Source organism: Anas acuta, chromosome Z (assembly GCF_963932015.1).
Source record: "Anas acuta chromosome Z, bAnaAcu1.1, whole genome shotgun sequence".
Lineage (NCBI taxonomy): Eukaryota > Metazoa > Chordata > Aves > Anseriformes > Anatidae > Anas > Anas acuta.
Genome location: NC_089017.1, coordinates 73,862,035 through 73,889,092, shown reverse-complemented (window position 1 = coordinate 73,889,092; position 27,058 = coordinate 73,862,035). Strand labels below are relative to the sequence as shown.

The 27,058-nt window shown below is 43.3% G+C and overlaps 1 long non-coding RNA gene across 3 annotated transcripts in view; it reads left to right on the top strand.

Moving 5' to 3' along the window:
* Nucleotides 1-27,058, top strand: part of LOC137848294 (uncharacterized) — a 99,373-nt gene that overhangs the window by 5,111 nt on the left and 67,204 nt on the right. For 2 of the 3 annotated variants that reach the window (XR_011091256.1, XR_011091257.1), the window contains exon 2: nt 3,816-3,866. This is a non-coding gene — a long non-coding RNA (uncharacterized lncRNA). Of the gene's footprint in view, nt 1-1,846; nt 2,581-3,815; nt 3,867-27,058 lie in introns of those variants that run through there. The other variant, XR_011091258.1, reaches the window with a different exon arrangement.

Genomic DNA, 27,058 nt, shown 5'->3' with positions numbered 1-27,058 from the left:
GCACGGCTCGGCACGGCACAGCCTGCCCGAGCACGGCCCATCGTGCTCGTTTCGGGGCTGTTTCTTTTGTAGCTGCCGGTGCTCTTCGGCTGGAAAGGGATACCCGGATTATTATTATTATTATTCGTTCCGCTAATTGCGATCGATTCGCTGGATCTGCGGCGAGCGCGCTGGGAACGTGCGGCCGCTTCCGCGAGTAGCCGGATTTGCATATTCCTTCTCTCTTTTCCTTTCCTTTTTTTTTTTTTTTTTCCTTAATGCCCTAATTTCCTCGATGTATGCAAATGCGGCCGGACGTACAGTAAGCCCCCTGCTGACGTCAGTGGACGTGACCTCGCCGATAAACCCCGGGGTTTATCGGCGCCTTCCTCACCAGGCGCCTTCCGCGGGCGCGCAGGCTGCGCGGATCCGGCCCCCACCCCATCACACACCCGTTAGCAGAAGCGGAACCCCCCCCCCAAGACCCCAAAACAAACCCCACAAACCCCCCCCCTCCTCTTCCCCGAGCCGCACCAGCCCCCGCCCCCCCCCCCTTTTTTTTTTTTTTCCTTTTAACGGGACGTAATTTGATGCTTCCCTTCATCAGACGACGAGCGGGAAATAGAAAAACCCCCAATAAAAAAAATAATAATGATATAAACATCGCGGGTTGAGCCGGGTCGAGCATCCCCACGGAGGGACAGCGGTGCGCGGTCGGGCACCTGCCCGCTGCCCCAGGACCAGGGGCGGTTTCCTAAATCTGCCTCCCCCTCTGGATCGATCCTCGCGCTCACACCGCGGTGTGAGATGGTGCTGGGCAAAGTTTTATAGCCGGGCTATGCTGCAGCATAAAATGCAGTCGGCGTTTTGAAAAAGAAAGGTCTTCCTGAGGTCTTTTTTTATTTGTATTTATTTATTTATTTATTTGTTTGTTTATTTATTTATTTTGCCGTGATGTCTTCCAGAGCTTCTCCCTACCTCTCGGATCTCGCCAGGAGATCCTGGAGCGAGCCACCGGGCGGCTCAGCACACGCACACCTGCGCTGCTCCCCGATTCAATCAATCCTCTTTCTCCGAAATTGAATGGCCAAACCACCTGGGGGGCGGAAACACGCGTGTATTTAGGGGGAGGGGGAGGAGGGGATTGGGAGGCGTGCGGAATTTTGCAAATCCTCTCCGCGGCGTTTGCCCTGGATTCCTGCCCTGAATTCCCGTGGCTCGGTCTGGGCTCGCGTTTTCGGTCCTTACAGAGCTCCCTTTGTCCGCCGTGGGCTGCGGGGTGCTGTAGGGGACAGCGGGGTGCAGGAGGGGGTGTCCCCATAGGAAAATCCGCGCCTGCCCCCTCCCCGTGCTGCGGGCTGGACAGGCGGTGTAGCGCGCTGTGCGCACACGTACACACACGCATGTAATCCATAAGCATATATATATATATATATATATAAGGTCCCCGCCCCTCCCGCCGCCCGCCCCCTCGCCCCACGCGTACCCTGCACCCATGGGTGCCCCCCGCAGCCGCCTCCTGCCTCCCCCCCCACCCCCCGAGCACCCCCGGGCCCCAGGCAGGGGGGTCCCGAGCCTCTCCCCGCCCGCCGCCGCTCCCTAAAACCAGGCTTTTTCACTCATTTTCGGGCGGCGCTGACCTCGAAGCCCGGAGCGGTAGAGGAGAAGCAGGGGAAGGATGCGAGGAGCTGCGGGAAGCCCCCTCCGCGCCGGGGAGAGGTCACGATACAAGTTTGCATGACAGCAGGAATGGGAGAAAGGTCTCTCTCTCCCTCTCTCTTTCTCATTCCCCCCCTTTTTTTTTTTTTTTTTTTTGGTAGCATTGTGATTTTTTCCCCCGTTGTTGTCCGATTGGTTGGCTCTGAGAAAAGTTAGGCAAAATGCCAGCGCCTCTGCAAAACGGGACTCGGAAGAATCTGTTCAGAAGTTAGCCGGAGGAAAACACCTTAAAAAAAAAAATCTACCGATCGGTGCATTATTTATTTATTTATTTATTTTAAGTTTACAAATAAATGTGCGCCTTCCTTCTTCTCTAGGAAAATGTAGCCATTGCTCTTCTTTAGACGAGACATTTCTAATTTGTTCCGTCTGTCAGAATGGCACTAAGAGAGGTTTTGGTGCAAATTCATTATCTCTGGCAATGCAGAACGTATAGTAGGAACTGAAAAAGACCGTGGCAATGGACGAACAATAGGGCTTCAGTTCATCAGCAACAAAAGCGCTGGGGAAATTGGTTGAATTTCAGAGCACGTCCTCCTCAGCAGAGAGGGCTGGACTAGACCTTGGCCAACCCCCCCAAAAAACTTGCAGAGCCTCACATACAAGACTTCACTTTCCACTCCGGGGCGTAGGAGGCAATATGGAAAAAGGGAAGAAAATGAAAAAAATATATATAACTTTCTGCGTTTGTCTCCCGCTTGGGCGGGTGGAAGATCGCTCGACGATTTTACAGCCTTTTTGGCGCACCGTGGAGCTTAAAGCGGCACTTTCAAACGGGGATGGCGGTGGGAGAAAGGCGTGAATTTGGGGAGCCCCGAAGGAAACGGAGCCCCCCGCTCCATGGGGATCTTATTTATTTTCCACGAGGCCCACCGAAGCCATGTGAGTACGGCGGGGGCTCGGCTTGTGTGCCATGGGGGGGTCGAGTCCGGAGCCCCCTGCGGGGGCTGAGCCCCGCAGCGGGTCAGGAGGGGCTGGGAGGAGGCCGGGGGTGTCCGGGCGCTGTCCCAGCCCCTGCCAGGAGCTGCGATACGAGGGGGGCTCCTGCAGACCTGTTGGTCGCGGGGTGGGGGGGAGGCGTGGGAAGCTCTGGGTGTTTGCAGGGAGCGGTGCCGGGTGACCCCCGAGGGCGTGCGGGCAGAGCGACGGCCGCTCATAGGGAGTGAAAAAAGAGTAAAGGTTGCGCTGTCACCTCTTTTCCACGGGAAAAAAATACATCCTCGGGATGGCCGGGGGATGAGGTGAAAGATCATCCCTCGGAGCTGGGAGTGCTGGATCACCCTGTCACCGGCTGCCCCCGGGCCGGATGGCTCGGCTCGGCATGGGTGTCCACGGGTGTCCCTGCTCCCCCTCCAAATCAGCATCCCTCCCCCGAGGAAAAACTTCCCGGGGTTATGCAGTGGGGGAAACTGCTTCAGCACGGAGTGGGAGAAACAGCCTCTCGCTAGGAAACGTGCTTTTTTAAAAAAGAAAACCTACATCTGATGCAATCCATACGATGCCATGGAAGCGTGAGGCTCACGCCGGATTTATTTACCCCTGCAGCTCTACAACCCGCGGTCCCGGCTGCAGGACAGCCGTGGTGTGGAGGACCTGGAAGAGCTGTTGGGGAAATGCTGGCTTAACGCGTTTTGCATGTTTTGAACTGAAGGCTAGGTGGAGCCTCCGTCCTTTATTAAGCAACCGGCAGCTTATAGTATGCAAATGTCACCTCTCTCTGTAGTTCTGGCCACTTCAGTTCGTCAGCCCCAAGTATTCTTAATTTTTTATTCTCAGCCGCAGCTTTCCACAAGTAATTGTACCACTTTTGTTATTGTTATCCCTATTATGTCCTGAAAATATCGATTACCATATTTAACCCTGCAGATACCGGGGTGCATTACTCATATCTATTTTGTGCTGCATTAGATCGTCTGCACGACATGTGGCTACTTATTTCCCCGTTTAATGTAGAGCCAACCTTTCCAGTGATTTATTTAACAATCTCAAAAGTTAATATACACAGTGCTTTCTGAGCACACACACACACAAACGTTTATCTGTTAACATAGGTTCCAAGAACAAGAACTAAGCAGGAAAAGTGTTTAAACTGCGACCTTTTATGGCTTTTTTTTCAGATTTAGACAACGCAGACAAACCACAGGGAATGGCAATCAAGACACGAAACGGTAATTTTTATTTTATTTTATTTTTTAAAACCAGACGATGCCATACGCGTTATGTAAAGATTTGAATATGAGGTCTTTAATGCAGCGTTTCCACGTGTAACTACTGTTTGCGAGTTTCTTTTCTTTTTTTTTTTTTTTTTTTTTCCTCGAGATTTTGACCTCTCGATAGCCTGCATTTTCTAATGTCGTAGTTTGGGTTTGTACTGGATGTCCCTCTGCCTGCAACACTCTCAGCATAGTGCAGATACAAAAAATGCAGCAGACTTTACAGGCAGGTGCCTCTGCACATGAAATCGTGGCCGCAAAGAAATGATGAAGCACTTTGCTGGGAGTCGAGCCAGCCGAGGGACTTACCTGGCTGCCAGGAGAGGGGTGCTGTGCGAGAAGCGCTGCCCTGGGTTGTACCGGCGTGAATTCTGCTCTGGTTTGGTACCAAGAGGGGATCTGAGTAGCGCTGGACCTTGTGATGCGCCTCACAGCAGCTTCGGTGGGGCTCGTACGCGTGCTCCTGGCGGAAGGTGGGGACACCGGCATGAGACTGCGCTAATTAGAGAGTTCCTCTTTAAAGCAAATAGAGACTGTTTATTCCTAAGAAATCCACGCAGGATGTTACTTCTTTGCGTCACAGCCATCTGGAGACCTATAAAAAGATTAGAAAACAAGCATGGCAATCACATACTAATCTACAGGCCATTAGCGGAAATTTATTAGGGAGGCAGGAGGAAAAAGCAAATGTTTGGAGTCGGTAGCTTCCAATGTACAGATCATTTGAAAAGGGATTTTGGGGCCGGGAAAGCGTGCGTGTAGTGTTATCAGCTGCTGTTAACGTTTCAGACGGTATTCGTGGCAGTAATTTCAGAACTACGCGTTGTACAAACTTTTCACTTGCTAGACAATGCTGCAGGCTTGGATGTGTATGAATGCTAGCAACTGCTGCACGCTGTTTTTTTGTGATATTTAGAATAAGCAGAGACTTCGTTGCACTTTTTTTTCTGGACAGGTGTGGATTTCAAAGCCCTGCGAGGTGGTTGAGAGGTAGAACATTCAGTTAGAAATGCGGCTAATGAACAGCGAGGTTGTAATTGTGGTGTTGGCTCTTTTGGCTTTCTGAAGCTCTCCTGGTTAGTCAACAAAACGCGGCAGGTGTATTGCATTTACCACTCATGCCAGTGTGTGAGTAAGTGAGGCAGTCTTGAGAAAAGGACTTGATGTTTTTAAGGTATGTCTTGCATCTTTAAGCATGATTATTTGGAAGAAAAAATGGACAAAATAAGCCTTGCTCTTAACTGTAAATCCAGTAACATGGTGATGTGTTTTAAATGCATGCATTACTGCGTAGTTACGTGTCTGTGTTGATATGTGTTACACATGCATCTACAGGAGCACAGACACACGCACATGAGGAGTACCTGAATGTTCATGCCCCTCACTGGAACAATTTAATGCGTTAGCTCATGGGCTTGTTGTGTGTAACACATGCCTGATCACTAATGCTGCTGCCTCTAGCTATTGCCAGGAAAAATATATATATTTCTGTCTCTCTACCCATTCAGAGAATCTCATTAGAATTTTACATAATATCGCAATGATCATGTGCCTGCAGATGTCTAACTCAGCCGTCTCTGTTGTGTCTGAACAGCCTGAGAGGTAATGAGGGAGCAGGGTAACCAACAACGTGGCGTTATAGGGACCCTAACCCTTCCGTGCCAGACTCTGCAATACCCATTACGAGCACTGGCACGACTGCCTCCTTGACCCCTGGTATACAAACCAGTGGTGGCAAACTGCGGTGCCGCCCGATACCGGGATATCTGACAGGCACTACATAAATAAGTAAATAGATAAATAAAGTAATGAATAATTCCGTCTCAGATTCAAGGGCTGGCAATCCGAGCGAGCCCCTGGTTAGTGGCATCACCGCTGAATTCAAGATCGGGCACTTCGGTGGTGTGTCTGTGTTACTTCGTGGTGGCAGCATTAATCCGGGGCCTTGTCTGATAAATGAGACCGCTCCCCCGTTTCCGTGCCCTTATAACATTAACTCAGGGTAAAAAATGGGATGGTTGATGCAGGTGTCACTCTGCAGTGCAACCGCACGCACGTACGTGTTAAAATAAACACGAGTGCACACACGCATGCATCCATGCACCCAAACTGACACATGTATGTGTGTTCCCCTGTGCACACAGCAGCACACACACAGACAGGCTGTGCAGCCAGTGCAGAGCCACCAGAGCTTCAATTTAACTCCATGCACTAAAAATTTCCCCCTTGAAAATAGCACCACATGCAAACACGGGTTAATTTACAAACAAATCCATGTGAGTGCGGTGTGGTATGTGCCCTACAATGCTACGGGAGGACAGAGCAGGGCGTGCTGTGCTTTATTTTACACCTTAGAAGAGCAGCAGCAACAGCACAAATCTCAGGTCGTAATTCCTGCAGCAGCCCGTATCGTGTCGGTGCCGAATTTTCCAATGCACGTCTTACTCCTGCTGCCGCTCCTGAAGCGCATTTATTAATTTCTACTGTAAATACTGCAGATCTCGGTGTGAGGATTCATCGCATCGCGTGCACCCGAGAGACCTGTGATGTTTGCACTTTGGACTTGGGAAAAAATTCTATAGGAATCATACCGTTAAATAATTCAGAGTGTAATCGTGTATCTATTTTATTTTATTTTTTATTTTTTTTGGGGGGGGGGCACTGGGGGCGGAGGTCGAGAGGCTGAAATCCTAAATCCTCGCGTTACACGGGTTACACGGGCGAACAGCCGGGGAAGACTTTGCCTCCCCCGGTCCAAGGGGTAAAGCGTGGTTTCCCCACTCCGGGTGCGAGGTCAATAAAAATCGAGGATAAATCGGTGTTTTTTTATTCACGGGGCGTTTCGCCGCCCCCGGTGAACGTCGGCGCACCCTACCGCGGGCGCGCAGGAGGAGAGAAAGGGAGGGAGGGAGAGGGGAGGGCGAGGGTATGGAGGCTATAAAGCACGGCGGAGCCTGCTGCCCGCAGCATCCCCCGCGCACACGCGGAGGGCAGCGCGCAAGGAGCCGTCCCGGTGTCAATACCTGCGGGGCGGAGAGAGGCAAAGGCAGAAGCTGCCCGTGCGATCCATCTCACGGCGGCTCCCGGCACCCGCAGAGGCCGGGCCCTGGCAGCAAAGTGCCTCCCTCCCCGCCGGCCCCGCGGAGGCAGGGCAGAGGCTGAGACAGAAGAGAAGCGCGGGCAGGGAGGCCAACCCACCCCCACCCCTACTCCAAAAAAAAAAAAAAAAAAAAAAAAAAGACCTGAAAACGCTTTTATCTGTCCTTAGAGAGGGCCGGCGGACGGCAGAGCGGCCTGCGCCGGCCGGCAGGAAGGTGAGGGCGGCGGGCGGAGGCTGCGCTGGATGGAGGCTGCGCCGGATGGAGGCTGCGCCGGATGGAGGCCGCCGCCGGGCTGATGCAGAGCAGAGGTTTTCGCCTGGCATCCTCAGCACCTTGGCCTCCCGCGGCACGGGACCTCTGACCCCGGGCCACGTTTCGGCGCCGGGAGCCCCCCCTTTTTCTCCTCCTCTCACGCCGGGGGCGGCAGCAAGCCGGCAGGAGCGCGCCTGCCTCTCGCCAGCCCCGAGACACCGAGGATTTTCCCCCTAAAAATCACGCACGCACGGTGTTTGCGACCGAGCTGCCAGCGTTTGGCAAAACGCTCTCTGCCTGCATAGCCTTCAGGGATCAGGAGCCGGATCCTCGAATCATCTCACTTTCTACTGGAATGGGATTTTATCTTTTTTTTTTTTTTTTTTTTTTTTTTCTTCCTCCTTACACCGCGCTGGAAACTGCCGCTGGCTTTTACATCTTCATAGAGGCTATAAAGAGCCTTCCGTGAGAACGAAGCGATTTACAATGCAAATAGAGGCCTGCGAAGGGATGGATGCTTCTCGCTCTTAACGCAGCTTGACGCACCTTAATAGCTGGTTTTATTTTCTGGTGTGAGCAGACGAATTGTGGGCTACCGCTGCCGGAAATCACTGGCTGAAAGGAAAAGTTCGGAATAAACTTTGGAGGCAACAGATCTCTCTCTCTCTTTTTTTTTTTTTTTTTGGATGTTATTAGCTGCACATGCACGCAGACACACAAACCAGGTCACAGTTGCATAAGAGGATGAATATTTTAAATCAGGACTAGTGCTCTTGGAGGAGACAACACGGCTGTTTGCCAGAAAGAATTTGGAGTCTAGCAAGGGGGAGGAAAAAATAATAATAAAATATAATAATAATAAAAAAAAAGCTTTGAGGGAAGCGAGTTGTTATCTTTGGTTATCTAGCTGTATGAGTGTTTTGGTCTTCATAAAGCTAGATAACCGAAAGTAAAAACTCCTTCAAGATCATCGTACAGCGCGTGAAAATGAAAGACTACTGCAAGAGACAGTAAAACCCGAGAAAGGTCAGGAATGCTTATTGAATCTAACATTTTTACAGCTGGAGGTGGGAGTGGAGGAAATTAAATGGCGTACTTATTCCAAAATGTGAAGTTGTCAGACGCCAGAATGGATAGCTAGCTGCTGCGACGAGGAGACGGTCCTGCTGGTAAACAATGCACGTGCAACCGCTGCTGTCATAATAAAACCAATAAGTAAGGACCCAGGCCAGTTAACGTTGCGCTGGGGTGAGAGGACATATATACCTATATATATACCTATATATATATATATATATATGTACATATATATATATATTTTCTTAGGAAACTATTTGGGAAGGCCGAGTTTCATTTCGCGTAGTGATTCATTGCAAGGAAGTGGCCTTGCAAACAAAGCTAGTAGCTGGTGATGATGAAGATGGTGATACTGTGTGGACTGAACTGAGGGAAAACAAAACCAAGCCAAACAAAACTGTCTGCGTGCATCTGAGACAAAGCGCTGGGGCTTTGCTTCGAGCCATACGAAAGTAGGCTTTCAAAAAGTTTACGCTGAGGTGTAGGCAAGCTTAATAATTTATATCTACTGAGGACTCGGTGGAGCTGCACAAAGATGAAAAAAAAGTGATGGCCGATTTTCATTCTTCTATTCAGAACGCGAGCACAGATGCTTCTCTGTTCCGAGAGGGTTTCCTTGAGGAAGCTACTGAAGCAGAAAGACATGATGGAGACGAGACCGCCTCCCCCCTTGTCAAAGTGTTAAAAAATGTTCTGTGTCTTACTCCGCGCCTAGCATTGGAAATGAAAGTGACATTTACTCCCAAACCCACGTGTGCGCCTCCTCTCTTTTTGTTTAAGGATGATCAGATCTATCCGGGAAACAGCGCTGGCATCCCAAACCGAAATAATTAGGACGTATATAGACCTGACAAAAACGGAGGGGGGAGTACTGGGGGGGGGGTGGAAAGGGGGGTGGAGGGGTGGGGGCGAGGCTCTGTCTTGCCTAATTGATTCCGCTAAACGCCGCGCAGGAGATGTGAACGGCCGGGCGCCCCCGTTCCCACGCTCGGGCCGGGCGGCAGCGCCGTGCCCCGGCTGCCCGTGACAGACAGCGCGGCGGGGAGCGCGGGGGGGCGACGGGCACGGACGGGGGGGGGGGGGGGGGGCGGGCAGATCCCGGACCCTCGCCCCCACACCCCCCCTCCCCCCCTTCTCGGGAGAAGGGCGGCCGCCGCAACGGGGTCCGTGATGGGGAGGCGGAGGGGGGGACGGACGGACGGACGGGCGGACAGGACGGAGGCTGAGCCTCACGCCCCCCCCCCCCCCCCCCCCCAGGAGGGGGGAGGACAGAGGGAGCGTCGCGGTATTATTTATTTATTTATGTATTTATTTACGTATTTATTTATTTATTTATTTATTTATTTTTATTATTATTATTACTAATATTATTATTATTTTCACAAGCGTCTGCGGGCAGCGCCTGCGGTGAACACGAGCCGGGGTGGGGGGTGGGGGGGGGGGGGGAGGGTGTGAATGTCTGCGGGCGGTGTTTTTTTCTCTGGACTTGACCCGCGCGGCTCCCTTGCTGCGGTGTCGCGATCACAGCAGCCCCGCAAGTCGCGATTGTGTTCGATACTTATCCCACAAAAAAAAAAAAAAAAAAAGTTCCCGCGGCCCCGCCGCAGGTGCTCTCGCACGGAGCCTCGGCACCTGCAGCCGTGCCCGGGGGCTGCTTGCCGAGAGGCGTCGTCGCCGGCAATTAGCATCTGCATGACAAAAGTACGCCGTTTTCCTTTCTTGGGGAGCTTCAATTAAGGCAATGAGCTGCTTTCTGGAGAAAGCTATTGTTTACTTAGCCATTCAGCGGAGTCAATGCCCTCAAGCTTTCGCTTGCGTCTTGCTCTTTGGCGAGGAAAACACCCGAGAAAAATCCTAATATACCCGCCGCACGCTGGCCATTGTCACATCGGATTGTTGTGGTGGTGTTAGGTGGCTGCCGGTCAGAAAAACGCACAGGGCTGCTATCGCTAGCAGTGCTGGTACACCTTTCGGTGCTTTAGGAGCAAGGCTGTGTCCCCTTTTGTCCCGCGTGTCCAACTTCTGGCTCGGGGACGGGAGCGGGAGGGCGTGCGGCTCTCGCGGCGAGTGAGGTTCCAGCAGGATTACCTGGCTGGGAGGTGCTGCCTCCCGAAAACAATATGCACCTTTATGTTAGACGGGCGAGAGGAAAAAGAAGCGTAAATATCATTCGAGCAGTTCTTTGAAGGCTCGCTTCAGCACTGGGAGAGCCCAGATCAAGTTTATTTAGCATAGTGGCGCATTGTAAAACAGTTGGAGTGGAGTTGCAGGCTGCGTGAGCATGCATGTTAACTAGCAGGGACCCGGGCTGCCTCTTTGTGAGAAGGGAGCAGCAGATTGCTCTGCAAGGCCAATGTTAAAAAGGCAGCTGAATTTAACACCATCTGGAAGAAAAGATCCCTTCACGACTTTCTCACACCGTCAGACAAAACTAGTGTCTCTTGTTCCGAGCCCTTGTCTATGCGGCCATACAATACTGGGTCATTATACTTTTGCTGAGAGAAAATTTGAGAACACAATATGGGTAACCAGTGAATGACCAAGTTTCATTGTGCCCGCTTAAGTCGATTGAAATCTACGTCTAGAGCCATGAATGGCAGCATTGTTTTCCTCACCGGGGCTGTACTAAATGTCAGCACAGTGTAAAGAAAAACTTGAAGTCTGCAAATAACTTACCAGATCTCAATTATAATATTTTCCCACACTAGAACTAATATCATTGCTAGGGTCTACAATGCACAAAATACAAAAAAAAAGAAGCGGGGAAAAAAAATAATGAGTTCGTTTACAAGTTATTTTAGCCAGATAAACATTTTACTTTTTTTGCGGGAGCTCGAGTTTGGTGCGTGAGGCTTCCCGAAAAGTTACAGAACTGATTCTTATGTAATTGAGAAAATAAACTGCGTAAACAAGCTTGTGTTCTGCAACTACTGCAGCCCTCCAGCCTGGCACCGATAAGATGCTAGTAAGCGCACTCTGTATTACGAGGGTCGTCTCTTCTGAGCTGGGTCTAGGGAAAGCTCTCCTCTTGAGCGTTTGGGAGAAATAAGGCTGAAATTCATAAACAAAGTTGTGGGAAATCTGTATCTCCAGGTGCTGGAGAAATCTGTCAGTGCAAATCAGTGTAGACCCAGGTACAGGACAAAGGTTTCAATTTTTATATTATTTTTTTATGTTATTTTTATATTATTTTATTTTTTATGGCAATTAGCACTGCCATTTCCCCCAGCCCTCCGCTTAGCACCCACGCTGCTGGCAGGCTATCAAACCCGCTTGCCCTGTGACCTGGCTGTGGTCCTGTAACCACCCCCGGGGTGAAACACCCATGGCTAGGGGCAGCCCATGCGTGTCGCTGCTGTCCCGGGCTGGGACCCTTGGGACAGGAGTTCTCCTGGCCGTGTTGGGGGGGGAGCTGCTCTGCCGCCCCCCTGGCCTCGGGCTGACAGCTCCATGTAGGCACTGGGAATGTGGTCCCATGTCGTTCATTGCCCTTTACCGCCCTCGTTATTTTAATTTAGAAGAGAGAAAAAAAAAAAAAGTCAGTCTTTGGCTGTTAAATTTCCTAACTAAATAGCAATCATGAGGTAAAAGGTAGTGCGTTTTGATGGGCCTTGCTGGAGGGGATGGGAGAGGAGAAAGGAGGGTTGTGGTGTTGCAGCTGGCCATCAGCAGTTACCTGTTTGTCTCTTCTGGATGTTCTTCCCTGAATATAGACATGGACACACATACAGACATGCACAGCGTGGTGTAAAGCAGGCACAAGGATTGCATGCATGGCCGGTGTAACGCAGGTGAAGTTGTGGCACTATCTGCTGCGGCAGGAGGTGCCTCGCACCCAGCTCCTATCCAGCAGACACGTGTACAGAGCACAGCAGGTGAAAGGGAGTGGGGTGTTCTGTTGGTGTCATTGCAGCTAATGTGATTATCCCCCTAATTGTATCAGATGAAGCTATTATCAGCCAAATCTCATGGTTTTATCCTCGTCGCTTGCTCCTCCCAAAGACTGGACTTGTGGTTGTCCTCTCCTCTTGAGGAGAGCAGGAATGGCTTTGGGATTGAGTGAAAGAAGTTAACAAAATAACCGTTTTAGCAGGCCAGATCTCAAACTTGCCTTTATGACTTGGAATCCTGATCTCATACCACACCAGGCCACAGCAATCGAGGAAATTTACAATCAGCTGCCCACAGCGAAGGCCCTGTCATGGCCTCACAGCAGATGAGCACAGGAGGCAGACAGGAAGGGCTCTTCCCATTCCCCATGCATGTTGCTTTTCCTCTGGCAACTTTTCTGCCCCCTTTTCCCTCAGACCCCAGCACACCCCAAGCCACCCATCACCACTGCCACCCTGCCCCTCATCCACCTGACAAAATGGTGGCTGGCACTGATTGGCATTTCCATGGAGATAGCCCAGCCCCGATGGGGCTGGTGGCTGCTAATTACCACTCTTAATTAGCGCTGATTACCCACACAGGGAGGCCTCCTGAGAGGGCAGCGGCTGTTAAGGCCTCACCAAGACAGCTGGGGGCACGGCCCTTTGGGATAAGGCCTAGCCTGGTGCCCCCAGCATGGTTCTCCACCTGGGATGCCCTGCCCTACTAAGAGGGTTTGGCCAAGAGCCAAGGGGTGCTGCAAATTCATGGCACAAATGGCCTTGTTACCCCCATACGCAGGGCTCTCTGGGCATCTTTTCCAGTCCCTGCAGTGGTTGCTGAAATACGAAGTGTGCAGTGTTGGGGACTCCTGGCATCCCTCTTCCTAAACACTGACAATTTATCTGTGCTAAAGTGTATTGTGCAAAGAACCCCAGTCCTTCTTCATTTGCTTAACAATTAGTGGCCTACTGTGGTTTCAACAGTGCTCAAAAGCACGTGGCTGGCATGTGAGCGGTGCAGGAATGAAGGAAACTACTGACGCAAAGGGGCTTGATAAGGAGTGCTTTAGCCTTTTGACCTCTAGTTTGTACGCCAGCATGGAGAAAGTAGAGGATAGGTCAAAATGAACTTCATAAATAATGGGAAATAAATCAGTAGTTTGTCTTCTTTTGAGTCTAAGAGGAGTTTGTTGGGAAAAATAAATGTCCAGTGTTTTGGGTCAAAGCTTGGTCAGTCTCTCCACACTCATATTGAATCATTTTATGCCCTTTCTAAAGAACCTGTTTGGTCAAACAGGGTTGTTATAACTCCAAAACAAACCCTGTGCAAACAAAAAGTTTGTGTGTATATGTATATATGAGTGTATATGTACATATATATATATATATATATATAAATTTTAATCACAGTTTTATAAGAGATGTCTTTCTGGGTAAGTTACATTTTCTCTGTTAGTTATGTTAGTTCTCAGAAAGGGACATTAACATAAAAAAAATACTCCACTGTAATTATTGTTTGGAATGTTACATCTAGGAAACAAGGTTTGGCGTTTGTTTGTTTGTTTTATAAAATACTGTTATTATCATGAGCATAAGGATGAAAGTTTAATGTAATTGGAGTCTAACACAATAGCCTTGTATAAGAGAGCTGGAGTCAGTATCAGAAAATCTGCACAGCAAGGACAGAAAACACACGTAATTCTTTCTCAGCTGTGGCTCAGCAGCGGTTGTGCTACATCACAAAAATGTAAAATTAGCAATCTTTCATATGAAGTATGAATTACTGTCTTTAGCTTTTTTCTCTCTCAATCCATGGTTGCTGTTGTGGCATCTCACAATTCTCCGCAGATGCACAGAAAAGTACAACCTTGTGGTGGAATGGCCTGCAACAGAGCCAGAACTAATTCTTTGCTGTCTTTTCTATGTTAAATATTTGGTTTAAACCAGACCAGTAACACCTCTTTCTCTATGGCTGTAGTTGGCTGCTGTCCGTTCAGCTGAGCACTGAGGATTTAATGGGTACCAATATTTTACTAGTGGGCATAAAGGTATTGTTGGGACATATATGAATATTAATTTTTTGTCTTCCTGTAGATTCCCATAACTCTCCAGTGGCATACATTAGACTCCTATGGCATCTATACTACTCTTTCTACTTCAGAAGCATTTGCACAGTCAGGATTAGCACAGGCAGGCTTATTTTTGTTTACACGTTTATGAATTACTCTGCCACCACTCTGCCCGTATGGACAAGGCACAAAACTTGCATTTCTTTCCTGCGCGGTTCCTCACCAGTGGGACAGCCTATGGTGACTAAACAGAATCAACTGACCCTTCACATTGTGCTAGGTCCATCAGTGTTCCCTCTGGCAGTTGACAAAGAGAGACCTCAGGGTTTTATTGTAAACTGTGTTTAAATTCATTTCCACCCCAGTAGGAATAATACTTGATTTGAAATAGTTCTTTTTTGTTGTTCTTAGTTTTTTATTTTTTGGTGTGTGTGTAAAGGTTGTCTTTTTTTTTTTTTTTTTTTTGTAAAATAAAAATACAAAGAGAAAACAATATTTCCTTTTCCTCATTTAAAAATGATTCCTCAAATATAGCTATGTTAGATATTACACCATCTTGCGCATCACTACATTATTAAGTGAATCTAATGCCCAAAGTCATTAGGCACATTCCTGCATGTCATTCTGATATCTCTCCAGTCCACTGGATTTTGAAGAGTGATTATGTAAATTTTTCACTGATAAATAAATTACTATAATTGTAGTTGAAATACCACTCAAATTCTTAAGACTATTGCATCTAAATAATATATTATGCATTGCTTAATTATTTATCGAGACTAATTCAAAATAACTGTAGGGCAAAACATACATTTATTTTTAAATAGCCCCCCCTTTTTTTTTTTGCACCAGGTACAAAAATGTTCCAGATGTCAGAAAGAAAAGGAGAGAGAATAAAGTTTCCTTCATTAGATGTGAGGTTTTTGTTTGGATTAATAATATTACAACAGTGATGCCATTCTTATTGCGATCATACTATCTATCCAAATATAAGCTGGCCAATATGTGTGATTTCTGTTAACAGGAAGACAGGAGAGAACAGTTAATATGGGTGGAAGGTGAATGTATGCAACAATAAGAGGAGAATAGCATTTTTGACTTACACAGAGAAACAGTGATGTGCTAGCAAGATTTTGGCAGCTTTAGACTTAGAGGTGAGTATTAAGTGATGCATCAAGCACTGCATAATTAAAATCATGGGCTCTGTGTATTTTGAACCTGGCATTGATTCTGGATGTAGAAAAGTCTCAATGAACTGACTGTTGGTTATTAGCAGCACTTGGCCACTTTCAGAGAGGCTACTTAAGTGCACTTTTCAAGGAACTTTATTTTCCACCTTGTACAAATTCTAATTCAAGACTGGGTTCTAATCATCAGTTAGGAATCATCATCAGTATCAGAAGTTCACAGCCTATACACAATGGTTTTTCTCTTCCCCTTTCAGAACAGACCTCTATCTAGCCACTAATGAAATACAGGAGATTGATTGCAGAAAACCTGCAAGGGCATATTTACTGTACCATATATAGTAAGCCCCATTTGGTGCATTAGCATTTAGCCATTTTATGCAAATTTAGTGAGAAAATGACTCATGATTTAATATGCATCAGTGATAACTCGGAACATCCTTATAAGAAGAAAGAAATTAAAAATTCATTAGAAAACTAGACTGGTGTCGCTACACGGTTAAAACATTATTAAAACATATTTCAGTGTTTTGCTTACACCAGTGTTCTCATCATGGTGCCACCATTTCATGACAAAGAGCGTAGAGGAGAAAACATTCAACTTAAAATGTCTGCTGGCACACATCGCTGGATTTGTATGTCACTAAACAATGAACGAGCATAGCCTTGAATACCAACTATTTAATTAGCACTTTTGCCAGCCATGCATAGAAAATAGCTCATTTACATGCGTAATGCTTAGCAATTATTCCTATAAAAAAATATCGATTTTTTGTTTAATGTATGTAGCATTCATAGATGTATGTAGCCATCGTATACATGAATCGTAGGAAAATCAAAAAATACGTTATTATTTTAAACACCTTGAAATTCAGAAATTTAATTAAAACATGTAAAATACTTATATTTATCTTGGAGGTATATTTTAATTATTTAATTTAACCTTAACTGCGCCATAAAGGGCTGTATACAACTAATAATTAAGAACTTCAAAGGGCAACTGAAACCTCTAACAGTCCTCAGTTAATTAAAGGCTATTATTACAAACCTCTTGAACATACAGTTACATTTAATGACAAGTGGTGACTTGTAAATGCTGCATTTGAAAGATACGACTCCTAAATGCTGTTGATAGATGATGCTGGAATTTGTATGTTCTCCCAGTGAAATACTTTATTTTGAACATAAATGAGATACATTCATGAAATTAAATACTTCTGTCACTTGAAAGTGTATTATTTGGAAGTACTTTCCTTAGAAATATTCATTAGTTTTGTTCATGTCTTTCATATCTGCAAAACAAATATCACTGAAGGACAAAAAAAAAAAAAAAAAGACATGCCAGTTATTGTAAATGAAAGTCAGCCATTTAGGCACATTTTGCTAATAACATGCAGTACGCTGATGCGTTCACTTGCTGTATACACAATAAACAAGATACTATATTTAACACAAATGCTATTTATTTTTTTTTGAATGAGTTTAAAACACTATGTTTTCACAAACTGTGTGTTCAAGTATCTCCAGCAATGTAGGCCACAATACCTGCCAAAAGACATTGTACAATCTGATAGTCGTATATTGAGCCCTGTCCTGTCAACTCCCGATTATTCAGATAGTTGTTACTAACCTGTGGTGCCCTCTGAAAGAAGCAGCTCCTATAAACAGGAGATACTAAAACAAACAGGTTGGGCCTGTCATACATAAAATTAATATTTCTCAGTAATGCATATAAGTTTGTGTATTTTGAGTTTTAAGCCCGATTTTGACCTGTTCTTTGTATGTTTTCATCCCTATGGTTTTGCTGCCTCAGATGAAGACCAATCCTATTTTTAACTGGATGTTAATTGCAGAGAACGTTAAAGACCAGAGTATAGTTGAAGCTTCAATTCTAACGCTCAATAAATTCACAAATGAACAATGTAGTTTTTGTTGTTGTTGTTGTTGTTGTTGTTGTTGATTTTTTTTTTCTCCAAAAAAGTGCTTATATAGTCACACACTGGTGATTTTTAGGAATTTTATTATCTGATTCTATGTATACTGAATTAATAATCTGAAAGTACTTAATTTACAACAATATGGAGACAGCAAATGAAACAAGTCACTGTATTTGGAAATGCTGCAAATACTTGTAGAAAAGAGAAAGAAATATAATAACTGATTAGGTTAGCAATATTGTCTGGAAATCAAAAAAAGCAATGGATACTTGGGAGAAAAAAATATATATATTTGAAACATAAATAAATAGTCTGTGAAATAATCTGTGGAAATATGCACTAAGTAATAGGAAGAAACCTAAGAGTGAAAGTGGACTACAAATTAGTTATAAGGTTACAATATCACTAAAAAAAAATAGGAAGGATAATATCTTTAATACTGTATATTTAAAGGCATCATATTAGAACCCATAATTTCCAGAATTTTAGGCTATGCAGAATACAGCATGCAGTTCAAAAAACTGTAATGAGTCGAAGTGATGAGATTCACTTTAAAAGGGAAAACTGTTGTAAGTCACAGAATAAATGGATTGGTTCTGGAGGAAAGCTTGAGAGGACTAGCTGAGCTAACTGATGATCAAATGCAAATGCACATGTGGGTCAGGTAGGGGTAATCCCAGCTACCGAAGGCTTGCACCGTGTTACATGGTCGCTCTTTGTATGCACCTGGAGTTTTATGTAATATTGACCAAAATCTACACTGAAAATTGAATGTAATACTACTGCATTGCTGAGATGATGGTCCGTGTTACTTAGGAAAGGTAAATGAGAAGAAACTGAGCACAGGAGTTGGTTGTCTGAACACCTGGAAAAATCCTTGACAAGGAGCTAAACTGTGGGATAGTTTCAGAGGAAATAAAGGTGACTCTTGTTGAGTCATTTAAATCTGGAGTGGAGAATACTCCAGAGAACCCACTGGAGGTCACAGTCCTGTTTCCTAGAGAGGGCTGACCAGACCAGCTATTAGATCTTTTTTTATCTCTAAAATGTTATAATTCTGTTGTCACTTGATTCTGAGAGATTCTTTTGCCTAGTATTTTATTTTCAATAAAATGCTTACTGAAGATAAACCCAGACAGCTCATTTGCAGAATGGTTTGGGGAAACGTGCCTGATAGAGAGGCCTATAGTGATAGCATTCACTGCCCAGCCACTATCCTGGGAGTAGTAGAAATACAAACATTGGCTTGAAATACAAATTTAAAAATCAGAAGTGAAAATGGTTGGTTTAAGATGCACAGCCTTATGCTGAAGTTCCCAACGGTATAATTAAGTTATATATAAGCACATACCTTCCACTTATTTGACACGGATAGATATGTACTGCCTTTTCCTTTTCACCACTTCCTGTAAAACAGCTTCTGAATTACTTTTTTTTTTTTTTTTTCTATGAACAGGTGAAGTAGAAGTATATCATATTATGTATCACTATGTTTACATAGTAATAAATATTATATAATATTTATATAATACTTTGGAAAGTACTTGTAGTTTCATTGGAAGCTATTAAGATTTTGTGTAGTTGCAAAAGCTACATTTTCTATCTCACATCAAGCAGGGAGGTATGTAGTATTAACTCAATTGAGCACTGCAGCTCTAAACCTTCAGGTGCCTGGTTTTAGGACCAAGATCGCCCTGTGCAGCCCTGTGCTCAGGGCATGGCATGGGCACCACGAGGTGCTGTAATGAGGTCTGAAGTAATGAGACTGATGGAAACTGGCAGTATGCTTGGTGAGCAGTTGTCTAGAGCTGGAGGGGAATGCTGAGGATGGGGTTGTCAATGCCAAAATGCTTGAGCAGGTCTTCAAAGGGTTGCTGCTTGAAGGCAGACCCACACCTCTGAATGGGGAGAGCCAGCAGAGAGCTCATTGTGTTACAGATGGCTGTAGGAGAGGTGATGGCACTGAAAGTAAAGGTAGTGCCTGCAACTAGCACTTTCTGTAATGCAGTGACCTAATGATTGGATCGCTTTTACAGAAAATTGCTGTTGAAGGTTCAGCTCCTTCCTCTACTACATTTGTGTCTTCGTTATCAGCCATGAGTTGGGTGAAGCTGTGCCACTGTGTGGGGATGGAATTGAAGGCTCAGCTGTCAGAGGAGAAGGGAGGGCAGAGGCACGGGGCTGTCTAGTTGAGGGATCTGGGCAGCGGGGAGAACTGGGCTTGGAACCTGTCTCTGTGAGCTGTGTCTGTGGTTTCTCACCTTGTTTTGTTGGTTCTGATTCCGGTGTATTGCAATTCAATCATGAACACATTCTGGGTGGAGAATGGATTGAGAGTAGCCCTGAGGAGAAGGACCTGGGGGTGGTGGTTGATGAGAAGCTCAACATGAGCTGGCAACGTGTGCTGGCAGCCCAGAAAGCCACCCGTACCCTGGGCTGCACCAACAGCAGCGTGGGCAGTAGGGTGAGGGAGGGGATTGTCCCCCTCTGCTCTGCTCTCCTGAGACCCCACCTGGAGCCTGTGCTCAGCTCTGGGACCCCAGCACAAGGAGGACATGGAAGTATTAGACTGAGTCCAGAGAGGGGTCATGAGGATGATGAAGGAGCTGGAGCACCTCTCCTGTGGAGCCAAGCTGAGGAAGCTGGCTCAGCCTGGAGAGGAGAAGGCCCCAGGGAGACCTCACAGCAGCCTGCCAGTGCCTAAAGGGGGCTGCAGGGAAGCTGGGTAGGGACTCTGTGTCAGAGGGTGTAGGGATAGGGAGAGTAATGGTTTTAAGGTAAAAAAGAAGAGATTTGGATTAGATATACGGAGGAAATGCTTCATTCAGAGTGTGGTGAGTCCCAGGCCCAGGCTGCCCAGAGGAGCTGTGGCTGCCCCATCCCTGGCAGTGCCCAAGGCCAGGCTGGATGGGGCTGGGGACAGCCTGGGCTAGTGGAAGGTGCCCTGTCCATGGCAGTGGGTGGCACTGGGTGGTTCTTACGTTCCTTTCCAATCAAATAACCCTGTGATTTTATGATATTGCCATGCCGAGTTTTATAGTCCCTGAGGGAGGCTGATTTGGGGCTGGCATGAATGAGATGTGGTGCAATTTCGGGTATAGCCTTCTTTATAGGGTCTGTGCCATGACTGCCCCCCACTCCTGTTCATATTCCTGTCCACTTGAGCCTTTTTCTTCCCTTGCAGTCTTACACTCTGTACATACTCAAGACCCGAGGAGCAGCGAGAAGCATTTGTGTGCAGCATGTTTAAGAACAGGGCCAGAGAGGAGGCTGTAGGGTGCTGCGGTGGTAAGCAACCACCATGAGTGAAGGCTCAGCTGCTGCTGCTGGGATGGGAGCTGGGCACCAGGAGCAGGAGAAGAGATGGAGGAGGAGAAAAAGGTGTGTCAGGGCCACCAGTGACAGAATTCAGCCTTTACAGACCTTCTTTGGTTGTTGCCAGAAATGTTAATAGAATTAATTTAGATCAGCTGTGACTTTTTTCTTTTCTCCCCGAGTTTTGCCATCTGTTTTTTTTTTTTTTTTTTTCATTGCAATTAGAACATTTCTCCTGCATGCATCTTTGCAGGCTTTAAATAAGCAATGAACTATAGCTGACAGGTTGAGGAGTTTGTATGCCAGAGGTAGCCTAGGAAGTATGGTAGGTGATGGTGTAAGGTATGATTATTGAAAGGTAACCAAGCAGCTATTATGCGCATCCTACTTCTCTGGTTGGTTAACTCTCTGTCAAACAGCAGGAATCAATTTCCGTGGTGTATATTTAAGGAGAAGTAACTGCAGTGATCAAGAATATTAGAAACTCTTCAGTCAATAAGAATGCAATGCATTGCAGAGCTAAGAGCAAACCTTTACAGTAATTGGGTATATCTGAACAGTAATTGACAATAAGAAATCAATTTTATTATAATTTTGTTATGAAAGCTTATTCTACTATGTATTTATGGAATTTATCTTTCATAGATAGAAGTCCAGATGAAATTCTGTTTAATTTATTGTGAGTGTGGAGAAAAATGGGTAATTACTGCAAAGCGTGTACAGTTCTGAAACTCTCTACTGCTGAGCTCCAAAATAATTAGTAAATAAAAAGATATCATTTCCTTTTTCTCAAATAGATTTAACAAAATGACATGATCTGTGTTTTTGTTGTCTTTTTTTTTTTTTTTTTTAGATTAGATAGAAAATATCTGTGTAAATTAATAATGAGCCTTTCCCAACAAGTTTGTGGCAGATTACAGAAGGATTAGCAGTAGTTTAATCAATATTTCACATATATATATATATATATGTACATATACATATTTTCACAAACGTGTAAAAACAACTGACTGAAATAACAGTGATTCTACCTTAACTAGTTATGATGTAGGAAGAATTCTCATCACTTTTTTAATTTGTTTGTTTTGATTATTATTTAAAATATTTCATGTATTGTAAAATTGAGATGGTAGCTGAATAAAATTAAGGAAAATTCCAAACCAGAAAATTCCCAACTATTTCAGTCAGTGGATCTAGATATAGAAATCAGGATGAAAATAAGATCTATTTCCCTATATTTTTTTCTATGTTTACATGCAAAGTCATTCCAACTAATGTGCCATCCTTACCGTAATGTGTAGCACATGCATACATAATTAATTTGTCTATATATATGTATATGTATACAGAGAGAGGGAACTTCACATATCCAATCATTCATGAATGTTTATTAATTCATTTTAAAATAAGGTACATTTGATTGTGAGGCTGACTGCTCTTTCTGAAAGAAAAAAAAAGGGCAGGAAAATATTCCATCTGTAAATAATGTCTTTTACAAGAACACTGACCTTACTTGACTATAATGATGTAAAATAAATAAAAAAGTAAAGCCCTCTTTACTTTCTATAGTTCAAAAAGGTATGAGAAAAATCTGTTTAAAATTATTATTATTATTATTATTATTATTATTATTATTATTATTATTATTATTATTATTATTATTATTATTATTATTATTATTATTATTATTATTATTATTATTATTATTATTTTCTAATTCTACTGCCTATGAAGAATGAAAATGCCTATTTTTCCCTGGGAAATTAATCTGTTGCTATCAGTTTGAGTTAATAACCAGTGTGCTGGTGATTTGATACTGGAGATACCTGATTTTGAATTTATTTATGCAGCACTATTTAAAGAAAGAGCTAAGGTTCAATATCATTTATGAATGAAGATATTTGGTATGCTTTAACAAATGAACATTTGGTATTTACCAAAAGGAGTTTCCAGTTTAGATATTGACCTCAAAATGTAGGTAGACTATAATGATTCAACACTGCTTAGGAGTCAGTTTACACCTTGCTCTGAAGTGAGGTCTTTTAGTTTTGTGACTATTGGCAACTGATTTTTTTTTCATCTTCTTTAACTGTACATTTTGATGACACCTCTTGTAATGCTGGCTTGTCTTCAGTGGAGAAAGTTTTACAGTAACTTGACAGCTAGGAGAATATTGACATCAGAATAGCGAAGGAATTGAAAGCAGGATAACCGAGAAAGAAAAACAAATTTTATTGAAGTTTGCACACTATTTTTTTTTTTTAACTTATTTTGAGAAGTCATCAAGTTCTACTAACCAAGGCATATTTTAAGAAGCATTTTTGACTTTTGAATTAAGACCTTGCATATGCAATATTTCAAAAGTCTTTAACTATAGCAAACTGAATATTCATCCTTGTTTTTCTAATATAAGAGATACAGTTTCCCAATTTCATGTGAAATGATGGAGCTGCATGCTCAGTATTCTTCAATTCAAGGACTGCTTTTTAGACTTGCATTCATGACAAGTAAAATTCCTGATATTTTTGGTCACTGACTTAATTAAATAGATCAACTTCAGTAAATTTCAGATAAACTAAAGCTTATGTGAGCTAAACTTGTGTGTAAGTGTCTCATTTGATCCAAAAAGTTTTTTTTTTTTTTTAAAAAAAAAAAAAAACCCTCCTCAGAGCATCTTATCTTGAAATTCATTCCAGAGTAGCATCTCTTAAGCCTGGAGATCTGAATGACACCAAGAAATATTAGATAAATGTCCATTTAGAAAGTAATGTTCTATCCTCTGTATTTATCCAAACTAGATATTGATTTAGTTTAAGATAAAAATAAACTCAAATATTTATTTGCAATAATTCTTGGAGAAGCCACAACTTCTAGAGAGCCATGACTTTGCTTATTTTAGTAAAGCATGCTAAATAAATGAAATAAATTTACAGAGGAGATATATCTGTATGTATGTATATATGTTTGGAGAAAATTAGCAAATTTATTTGCTTTAGAAACAGCATAGTGTTTTTCAGGATTATAAGCTTGTGTGATCATCCTTTCAGTAAGGCTCACAACTGTAACTGGACTTCAGGATAAGGGTTGCAACATTATCAGTAAGTTAAATATCAAAGCAAATAAGTGCATGCCAGAATCTCCTTGTCATGGGGGTCAACAGACCTTCGTACAAAGCCTATGTAGAAATAACTCTTATGACAAATTTATCCAGGAGATTCATCTTCAAAAAACAAGAATTAAGAAGGAAATTTTCTTAAAGAAAGTCTCATGGTGGATGAGTCTCATAAGCTTGACAGTTTAATTCCAGTCCTGTTTTGACATGTTTTAGTTTAATCTCAATGGACCCAACTGAGGGCTTTACATCTTCAGGAGCAGATGCTTAAATTAGATGGGAATAAATTCTTTATACGTGTTTATAAGGTTTAATTCTTTTAACTTTTTTATTATTGTTATTTTGAAAAAATAAAAAAAATCCGTAATAAGGGAAAAAGAACCCAACAAAAATGGATTACATAGGTTAGGTAGATATTAAAGTTCTTGAAAGTTTCATGCTTTTGCCAGGTGGATCTTGTTTCCCGCAAGACCCAGCAAAAACACAGCTCCACAAAAAGCTAAGTGCCTTCTGTGATATGCTCATTTTAATTTTAATGGAAGTTGAAATCATTCAGCGCCTTGTAGTAGACACTCAGCAGCTCAAAGGACTTCAATTTCCTTCTGAAATGCAGGGGAAAGAACAATAAAATAAAATCTCAAGGCAGAGTCAATGTGCCCTAAGGAAATTTCTTTTCTGACCCAAATCTAGCAATCAGTGAAATGTAGCGTGTGACATCAGGAATTTTTGACAGAACAAACTGTATTTATAATTGTACCATTCCTTCATGAGCTTTAATACTAAGGCAAATGGCAACCACAAAACCAACAGGAAAAGAAAGAAAATTTATGTGTGGGACACCGGCTGTTGAAGAGATTCCACTTCCCATTAGAAATTCTTGGCCTTGTGAAGGGGTCACCATGAGAAGATTCATATGAATATGAACAAATCTGCACACAGTGGCCATGCAAGTGAATGGTCAAACCTCCCAGAAACCCAGGAAAGCTTGGCTGATGTGGTCCTTCTGGAGGCAGAAAGAAATGTTACAGGACTTCTGAACCAAGTTTGTAATTCCTAATTCTTTCCTGGTGCTGAACCCTTTATCCTAAACACAGCAGAGTGATAAAAAAATACTTCAAGATAGAGTAAACGCTTGTGAGAGAAAGGAAACTTTCCTGAGCTTTAATTTACTAGAGATAATATGAAAGGAACACACTTATTATTAGTATTTGTTCTTAGGTGTGTGTAGGTGTATGTAGCTGTGTATGTGAATGAACTGTTCCTGGACTGGCTTTAAATGGCAAGACTTCTATCTGAAATATTTGTTGCAAAGACTCTTTGTTGGTACCTCAAGAGTGAGCAATGCAGTGGTTTTTCTTTCTCCTGGGAAGCATTTGGGAGCAAAACTGCTGGAAAAAAAATACTATTGGAGACTTTCATGTTTGATAAAATCCATTGATTTTCTTCTGGGGAAAAAATGTTTGGGCTTATTCATTTATATTATAAAATTGCTGCATGGGATTTGAAGGCTGAGTGCCTTTTCTCATGTATTAGCGATGTTCTGATGCAATATAGCCTTCTGTCTAATCAAGCTCTAGATGAATCATTGGAGTTGCATTGCTGCAGGTGCCTGCATGCTAAAAAACAAACCCAGAGCATAAAGCAAAAAATAAGTGGATGACAAGACTTTTAAGAAAACGCGGTACAAGGATTAAACATAATAATACCTCATGTTGCAATTAAATTTTAAAATATCAGAGTAAAAATAACGGGAAAGTTACTTTTTATATTTAATGTTTGAATTTTGATAGATTATTTTACCTTTGCATTGTGTTACAGAGAACAGAAACTGTCTTTATTTCTAATAGTGAAAGGAATCAGGGATGGGTTTATATAGAAGACAAAAAGTAACATGAGTTAAAAATTACAAAAAATATGTATTGTTTGAATATGCGAACCCCAATAACTAGCTTAACCTAAGCTGTAACATTATAACCAACACAAAGAAAATACTATCTTCCGATAAAATCCATGAAACGTGATTTCAGTCTTAATTTCTTTGTGCAGACGGATCCTTGCCTAGGTTAAGCAAAAACCTAAGAACCATTTTCCACTGTTTTTCACTTCTTCAGCTTACATATCCACTTCAAACATTACTTTTATCAGTTTGGACAATAGAAATAAGATTCACATCAGTTGCTGGTGTAGAAAAAATATCTCTGACTAACGAAGAACAAGATTTTTTCTGCTATTACAATGAGTTATTTAAGCAATTCCACTGATTTCCCCCATTAAGAAAGTTGGCAAATTCTCAGCTTAGGCAAAAGATCATCTCTGTTTATTTTTAAAAGCGGTTTTAGTCACAACACCCACCATCAATTTAACAATAGTTTTTGGTTGTCTGTATGAACAGATCTTGAACTCAGGCATGCACTTTTAAAAATTCATCTATTATTCCATGCAGAATAACTAGTGCAGAACTCAATTTCTGCTTTTATTTTAAGTTTACATCCCTCCATTGAGAACATTTGTTTTTCCCTGCCTTGCACATTGGCACAAGAAGCAGTACCTAGACTTTGTAAATACAAGTCTGAAATTGCTATGGTTATTAAACATAGCCATTTTTACTCATTAAATAGCTCCTTCTGCACCTATATAAGAGGGGAAAAAAAAATCCTGCTTATTTGCTTAAAAGTTTAGCTTAATGAAGAGAAAAATATTGTCATACATGTTCACGTAAGACAGAAATGTACCAGCCTAAGTGAAGGATGGGAATTATATTTTCAAGTCTTCATGAAGTTTGTTTCAGCATCAAGCATAGAGGTAATTTAAACTCATAGATGCTAGAGTTTAAGTTAAACATACATTTGCAAAATGTTTTGCTTCTGTATAAATTTTGTGTGAAAGCTGAATTGCCAAATTCATCCCTTAATGAAGCAGTTTAGGTGTTCTAATGGTCCTTGCATTGTATTTAATCTAATAATGTGGAAAACAAAATTTCATAATGATATTAGTGTGAGTTTTGTAGCTTTCACAAATATCAACAGTTATTAAATTTTTAAAAGTAATCTTAAAAAATGGAACTACAGTATGCTAAAATCAACATATAAATCTTATCTATAAATTTTAAAAGAAAATCAAAACAGTACTTTACACCAGACAGTATTTTTATGGTGGTTAATACAAAGATATTGCAGTGTGCAATACAAATATAAATGCCAGTAAATGTGATACTATATGTGTGCC